This window comes from Pinus tabuliformis, chromosome 3_1, assembly GCF_031772625.1.
Source record: "Pinus tabuliformis cultivar Carrire ecotype Pingquan chromosome 3_1, CPIR1, whole genome shotgun sequence".
Classification (NCBI taxonomy): Eukaryota; Viridiplantae; Streptophyta; class Pinopsida; order Pinales; family Pinaceae; genus Pinus; species Pinus tabuliformis.
The window spans coordinates 549,774,246-549,782,986 of NC_142301.1; the positions used below are offsets into that span (position 1 = coordinate 549,774,246).

At 41.8% G+C, this 8,741-nt stretch overlaps 1 pseudogene; it reads right to left on the reverse strand.

The window, feature by feature from the left end:
- Positions 1 to 836: 836 nt before the first annotated feature.
- Positions 837 to 2,292, reverse strand: LOC149188197 (protein NRT1/ PTR FAMILY 5.4 pseudogene; annotated as a pseudogene).
- Positions 2,293 to 8,741: the final 6,449 nt, after the last annotated feature.

Below are 8,741 nucleotides of genomic sequence, written 5' to 3' on the forward strand. Positions count from 1 at the left end.
ACTCAAAACATCTCTCAGAAAGAACCTCAACCCATAAATATACACAGGAAGTCTGAGAACTAGGTGAATTCAGAGTGATTGCATATTTAGTGAGCTGTAAAATATATAAAGGATAATGACAAAACCACACATATTCTGAGCATTGAACACATGATGAATCTTGGGAAGAAAAAGTAATCCTTTTATTACTGTCAAAAAGTCTTTTACATAAGCTGATAAAAACTTTGTTTTTTCATAAATCTCCCACCCTCATTACATCAGAGTTTTCACTATATATAGGAAAACAAACTTAACAACCTCGAGCTACCTCCTCCAGCATGAGGGGAGCATCGAAGGTTCCTATTAACTATCCTTATCTATTTTAAACAAACCTATTAACTACAAAAGGTATTGCGCTGTAAATACATAGAGTCCTAAACACACTAAAACTCTAACTTCATCTCCTCGTATGCCTGATTCCTTTCTTGATCTTTGACAGCTGTCTTTTGTTGGTTAGGCTCAAGATGATTGAGCTACAGATGCAAAGAACGCTGACTTTGGATACCTGTAAGCGTTGATGGATCATTTATCATCAGGATCAAAACACCTATTTTTAAGGTCCCTGTCTCCTACCATCCTCCGAAAATGTAGCAGCATGTTCCCAACTCTTTAATAACTCAAAGTATGGAACGCTGCTACCAAACACCATGTCTCCAGATGAGCTGTAGGCTGTATTGATGTACAGGTGTCTCTCTTCTAACATTCCCGGTCAAACTGTTTATTCTGCATTGAAAACATCACCTACAGCAGTTTCGTAGCGCGCTACGAAACTGCTGTGTGATTTAAAAAACACAGTTTCAACCCAAAATCTTTATCAACTGAATATTGCCAGTGGAATTTACAGTCACCATTATTTCTGATTTCCCTCTCCAGCATACACTTGAAACAAATTGACTACTATCATCTTCCATTTCTTGACTAGATACAGGGTCTTCAAATCCAAATCTATGTGATCCCATAGGCATAGGCAGAGATTTGTAGTAGGCAAAAACAGAATTGATCTCTGAACCACATGCAACATATCCATCCATGACCGAAAACTCCACAAAATTCTTCTCATTGGTATGATCAGTATAGGTCAGAGTACAGACATTATTGGATAACCTAGAAATATTGGCTTTTGTAAGATCCCACAACTTGAGTGTGTTATCTGTGGATGCAGAAATTTCACTCTCTCTATTGTTAAATTCCAGCGTACCTCTGTTTTTCATCTTTAGCTTCTCAATAACTGAAATAAGTATGCTACTCAGGAAACTACCAATTCCTAAAACACTCAAATACACAGCTATACCCAGGGATTTCGTAGAGTCTGGCATCTGATCATAAAAGTACTCCTGCATTCCTACCATCGTAAATACATCAGCTATGCCAAATAATATATATTGTGGAAGCAACAGGGAAATGCTCAATGGAATTGTTGCCTTGGGCATATCTATGAGTCCATTATCCTTTGCTGCCTTGATTCTTCTAATCTCTGTCAACGCAGCAACAATCATTGACAGAGTGGAGATAAACATGCCAGTGCCTATCCTCTGCAGAAGAGTTATACCTCGTTCATTCCCTGTCAAGTTTCTTGCAATCGGAACAAAGATGCGGTCATATATAGGCAACAGTAGAATAATAGACAGGTCAATAAAACTCTGTAAGCTTGCAGGAGGGATCTCAAAATGTTTTCCAATCTTTCTATCCATTGTGGCGCCCTGTTTTGTGAAAAAGGTTGCAGATTGTGAAAAGACAATCCCAAATGTCAAACATGACACCCAGATCGGTGACAGCCCAAGAATAGCTTTCACCTCTTCAACGTCTTGGACTGTGCATAGTCGCCAATTATGGGTTGTTTTGCATTCATAGTCTAATTCATCTTCAACTGTGGCTTTGTCAAGAAACTTAAACTGATCAGTAGGCAAATACCGTCTTCTCGACCCAAACTTCAAACCTTCTCTTTCTGCAGCGGCAGCTACTTTCATTTCTTCTTGAAAAGGAGGAGAAACATTCCACCTATGAAACGTTGCAACAAAGACATGAACAATTCGAGTGAGAGGACTACCAATGGGCAGTTTATGTCGGTAAAATCTTGTCCCACACAAGAAGGTAAACAGTGCCATCGCCATTGTCACGGCGGGAATGCCAAATCCCAGACCCCATCCAACATTGTCCTGAATATACAAGAGTACAGTGACTCCTAGAAGAGTACCAAAGCAAATACCCCAATACCAATAGTTGAAGAATGAACTTTTATACTTTTTCTCTACCGGATCGCCGTCTTCAAATTGATCTGCACCAAATGCTTGTAGACAGGGTTTGTGGCCTCCTTGCCCCAAAACAACCAAGTAGATTGAGAAGAAGAAAATCCCAGAGCGATGCAAACTCCTCACAGAGGCCGATAAAGTGACCAAAATTAAACCCAGCAAATAGATGACAGAAGTCCAGCATTAGACACGCCTCCAGATCACTGCCCCTTTTTGTTTTCCCACATCTTATCTTGCTCTTCCTTGGGCACTAACACGTGGTGGACCTCGCCTCAGCCTTTTTAAAGGAGGCTGTACAACTGGAAAATTCGTCTCAACTTCAGTGTCGGTGGAAGTTTCACTCTCACCCTTATTATTAGTAATGACAGAATCGTGAATAGATGTTACATTCCCTTCCTCCTTCACAGGTCGTAGCTATCATAAATCCGCCATTCTACTATTTTGCATCAACTGTAATTACTACAGGAACCTTTAAAAACCGCTTCCAGTAAATCGCCATAACAGAGGATCTGTCTCATCTGGAGCGTATAACTCTGGAGCTCGCGGATAATAAAAACCATCAAAGAAAAAGCCTTCCTGACGGATCAACCTGCAGATTCACACACCACTTCCGCCAAGCTATTTCCGAACCCTTCTTGTTTGGGACTAACACCCTGGGACAGAATGTCCATCTAGAAACATCTGAGCGAAACGGCCAATTGCATCTTCTTCCATTGCTGCAAATAATCAAATTGAGACCTGGTGTTCCCAAATATTGGCTTGGAAAGATCCACTTCTACTTTTCGAAGATACTTCACGAATGAACTGCAGGCCATATCATAATTTCTGGAGATATCACCAAGGAATGCGATATACATATAAAGCACTTTCAGTGGTTGCACAGTCTCTAGTACTCGGTATTGTTCTTCGTATGTATGGAGGATCTTTTTGACAAGACTAAATGGCTTAGAAAGGTTATAAAGGCAATCTAAGTATCCATCTATCTTATTCTCCTGTAAATATAGGAAATTAGTCTCAATAAATGTCCTTACCTTCTTCTCGAGGATCTTGGTTTTACCTTTGAGTAACACAGCCAGGGCCTTGGGTGTCCACTTAATGATTTGTTTCTGGTTCTGAGACATCAACTGAAACCGGCGTTGCACATTTCACACCTCTCCCAACCACACCAAGATGCGTTACATTACCACTGGAAGGGACGGCTGGTAGACTAAGCTGATCAAAACCATTGTTTGTCGCAACTTCTACTTCATGAGAGGAATTCACACTTATACAAGCATTTTAATCCTGAGAAACGCTCTTATCATTATAAAGAGCCTGAAGAACCTCAGACCACGGTGGAGTTGACATCATCGCCTTGAGATCTTCAATCTTATCTGAAAGATCTGACATTAGACCTTTAAGCACATCAACCTCATCCACAGCAGTTGTAGCCAGTGTGCAATAGGCATGCTAGGATTTGGGCCTCCACTGAAAACTCGAGCAAATCCCCAATTTCGTAGCACGCTACGAAATCACCTAATAGGTAGCGCTGTGAAACTGCTAAAAAGGATTCATGCGCTGCGAAAACGCCTTGTCCTTTAATCTAGGCTAAAAAATTTTGGCAACAGAATTTTCAGTGATAACAGAAGGGAATTCCCAAAAATTGGCTCACCATGGGTTGATTAGGATCCTCATTGAATATGCCCTCCAAAACCTCAGAATCCCTATAACATGGTCAGTCTTCAGAGACTTTCCAGTAGAGGATGACATCAAAACCCTCACTTATGATGTTAGTCCTTCTGTCAGTGAGGAGGAGGCAAACCCCACTATATTTTAGAATAAGAAAGAGCACAAGAATTAAACAAGGGAAGCCACAAATATCAACAAAAATTCCTATTGATATTGAAGATTCCCCTACACAAAGAGACAAAATGCCTTCCCCTAAGTCACCTATCACCTATGTAAGGAGTGCTAGTACTAGGTCAACTTCCTCAAAGGGTAAGTCCATCCTACAGGATCCACAACAAAACCTACAGGAAGAAAAAACAGTCCTACAGGATACACTGTTGAAACTACAAGAAGCACAAAAATTGGAAAGCAAGGTAGGGGAGTAGCAAGAAACAAAAGAAGAAGACCCAGAAAAAAGGGAACGAAGCCCCCAACCTAACCTAGACTCCTATTACTGTTTTATTGAAGGATGCAGGGAAATACCTCAAAAATTTTCCATCTGATTGTTTTCAAACTTGAGAAGGAAAGGGTTAGAACCCACCAATGGATGCATATTTCCAAATCAAAGGGGGTGGAAGAGATTGGGCACATGGATGAGAAACTCAAAGAAATCGGTATAGAGCTAAGTGGCTTAAGGGACAAAGAAGTAATAATGAGAGGTCAAATTGAGAGAGAAAATGCATGGATGAGGGGACAGCTGTAAGAAAGAGAGAACCAACTAGCATGTATGGCCAACCTCTCCTTGGAGGCCATCCAGTGTAGGAATAGAGCTAAATCTTATGCTCTTAACCTCAAAGAACAATGGCTACAGTTTCAGATTAAAACACTAGCACAAAGAGGCACCATGCCATTTCAGGACTATAGGCAATTTATTGATCTTTGTGATCGAAGTACACTAGAGGATAGGGCCAAAATGGCCGAGTTTTATTTGCACAACATGGCCCTCACAGAAATGAATGTTTGGGACCCTAACACCAATCTAGGAGATCTACAATTAATGGCTTTGGCATCATGCATGAACCATGAGGAGTCAAGAGCTGTAGAGATGAAAATAATATTGGCCAGAGAGCAAAATGAACCTCTTTTCATCAAAGTTGAACAATCAAATCCCATGGCCCTAATCATCGCCCATAATTTGATTTCAAATTATCCTCAGCTAGCACCTAGATATCTTATTGCCCAAGAGCAATAAATTTCACATTTGGAGGATATGTTTAGGCTCCTTGGAGATGATAGTATACATGCCTACTTAAAAAGATGGAACACATTGCCACACAACTTGAAGATAAGAGAATATTACTACCCTCAAAGGTTGAGAGAGGCACTCAAAAGGACACCTATGTATAAGCAATCAATGAAATGGTTGAAGATCAATTGGATAGGCCTAAAGCTCAGTCCACCACTACTCCTATGGATGCTAAAAGGGAGAAAGAAAGAATAAGAAAAGAGGCAGTGGGAAGAATTAGAGAAGAAAGTAGGTTTCTATGAACAAGAAGAAGATACCACAACAGAGGCATGGGATGTCAAAGAGGCTACCAGAGCCATGAAGGACATGGATATTAACTAAGTTTCTCAGAGGATAAGAAAAATTTTCAATAGACGGGTGATGATGAGCCTCATCTGTAGAAATTTTGAATAATTTAACACATATTCAATGGAGATTATCCTGATCATGTACTAATGCGGAAAACATACACAATACATAAGCTCCTCTACGTTGATCAAGAATATAGCAGCATCAATAACAATAAAACATCAAGAGCATTCACACATTAACACAGTATGTATCACGGGGAAAGCATCTCGCTAAAAACCCCACACTATCTGTATATTAATGATTGAGTCATGTAACATTACACAGCATAATACTTCTCACAAGTATCTCCACCTCTATTACACACAATACAGCTCAGATCTGATCTCCAAATCTCTTCCATTGCTTGCCTGCCTCCACTGCTCAATACCTGCTCAAGAACTGATGAGAATTGCTTCCCAAACTCGATTTTCACCTGCAAAATAGTCACTCACACTTTGTTGGACGTGAGAAAAGGCTTAAAATGCGGGAAAATACGTGAGCAAACTCATTGGCATACTCAATCCCTTGATTGTGCAAGATCTGGTGCACAACTATAGTCACAACTGATAGCAATCTGATTCTCTACCACCTGTCCCTGTTGAACTGAACATGCACTGACATGCACTGACATGCAACTGAGTTAACTGATGTATTCTTTAGTTGTATTATGAGTTAATAATTAGTTTAACAACTCATCATTAGTCTATCTGCAGTTAGACTAACTACAACCAGTTTAACTAAGTCAAACTGAACACAACTCCATCAACTGTACCTCCAGTCCACTAAACTCAACTCACTTGAGTTCTAACTGAAGTCATGCATGCAACAACTCAACTGACTCATAAGAAAAACGAATTTCCTTCTGACAGCTGCATGTGCCACTTCTGTAGCTCAAACTGAAGTGCTCCAAGAGAATAAGATTAAGTTTATAGTCTAAATATTATTGTGAGATAATAATATTTGACTTTTCTATTTTTGACAGCCAGTCTAAAAATAGACTTGATCACTCACACTGTGATCACTCACACTTTCATCAAAAATAGAAGTCCATCTATTTTTCCCAACTTGATCAATCATCCATAAACATAGACATGATCCATATGTCTAAAAATAGACATAGTCTAAAAATAGACTTGCGCCAAAAATAGCCTGCGGGCCCACTTAGTGAAGGCGACTCTTTTCACTAAGCTCCATCATCTTGTTGCAATCTCAACACTCCCTCTCGACAAGATATGGATTATCAGCAACCCCTATCCTACCTCGGTGGTACTCGAATTTTCTCCTGGTGAGAGCCTTCGTCAGAATATCAGCATCCTGATCCTCTGTTGGAATGTACGAAAGTAACATGATCCTCCGCTGCACACAATCTCTGATATGATGGTACCTGATGTCAATATGTTTAGATCTATCATGAAATACAAGATTAACTGAGAGTTTAATGTAACTCTGGTTATCACAGTAAATCACAGTAGGATCCAAATGAGAACCGAACAAACCAACCAGGATCTTCCTCATCCATATAGCCTCGCATGTAGCCAAACTTGCTGCCATATACTCGGCCTCCGCTGAACTGAGTGCCACGGATCTCTGCTTCCTGCTGTACCAAGAAACTGTTGTTGATCCGATACTGAAGACCCCTCCTGATGTGCTCTTTCTGTCTGTTGGGCTCCCTACCCAATCTGCATCCGTGAAGCCACATAGCTTCACCTCATCCTCCTATCTGTACCACAAACCATATCCCGATGTGCCTCTCAAGTAGCGCAATACATGCTTGCGCGCCTTCCAGAAGAGCTTGGTAGGCTTAACCATAGCTTGTGAAAGCTGGTTAACTGCATAGCATATATCAGGTCGTGTATTGACCAAATACATCAGCGACCCCACCAACTATCGATAAACAGTGGCATCCACTTCTTCTCCCGAAGTTGCATCCTCCTTCCTCCAACCTCCAGGAAGAGGAGTATCAACAGGCTTGCAGCCATGCATGTTGAACTTCTCCAGTATCTCCCGAGCATACTTGCCCTGAGAAACAAACAGTCCACCATTGCGCTGCCATATTTCCAATCCTAGGAAATAGTGAAGGAGGCCCAAGTCCTTCATCTCAAACTCTGTAGCAAGATCCTTCTTGCATGACAGTATCAACAGCTCATCACCCGTTAGAATCAAATCATCAACATACAGTACAATGATAAGCAACTTACCCTCCACCACAATCTGGTATAGGTTCGGATCCGCCTCGCTCTTGGAGAATCCAAGTCCTGTGAAATAGCTGTCTATCCGTGTGTACCAAGCACGTGGTGCTTGCTTCAACCCATACAGCGCTCTCTTGAGCCTGCACACATGCGACTCACTGCTGAAGACTTCAAAGCCTTCGGGTTGCTCAATGTACACCTCCTCCTCAATGACTCCGTTGAGGAACGTAGTCTTCACATCCATCTGATGAATGTGCCATCCCATCTGCGCTGAGAGAGCAAGAATCGTCCGTATGGAAGAATACCTTGCGACAGGTGCAAAGGTCTCCTCATAATCGATCCCCTCAATCTGTGAAAAGCCTCGGGCAACAAATCTTGCCTTGTACTTCTCCACACTCCCGTCAGCTGCCTGCTTAACTTTGTAGATCCATCTCGAACCCACCACTGATTTCCCTTCCGGTCTAGGAACAATCTCCCATGCACTGTTTCTGACAATAGAATCATACTCTTCCACCATGGCGTCTACCCATGCGGGATCCTCCACAGCTTCCTCGAAAGAGGATGGCTCAGTCACAACACACTTGCTCATAAGAGCCATGTATCCAGTGTACCGATCAGGTGACTGTCTCTGCCTGCGTTGGGCTGTAGGTGGTCCTACAACTTTCTCTGCATCTTGAGCCAGTCGCTCAGCTTCTGTCAAGCGCTTTCGCCCTCTGATGGTTGGCGCTGCATGAGTGGTCTCTTCCACTCCATGAACCTCATCTTGTGGCTGATCCATGTCCTGAAGCTCATCCTTAGGAACTAATAGCTCCTCATCTGCATGCAAGTGTAGCTCCCTCTCAAGCGAACACTTCATGGCTTTCTCCTCCTGAAATTTTATATCCCGTCGCACAACAGTTTTACCACTGTCTGGCAAATACACATGATAGTTGTGGGGCGTATCAGTGTACCCAACAAATATCCCAACCTCTGCAGTCGGCT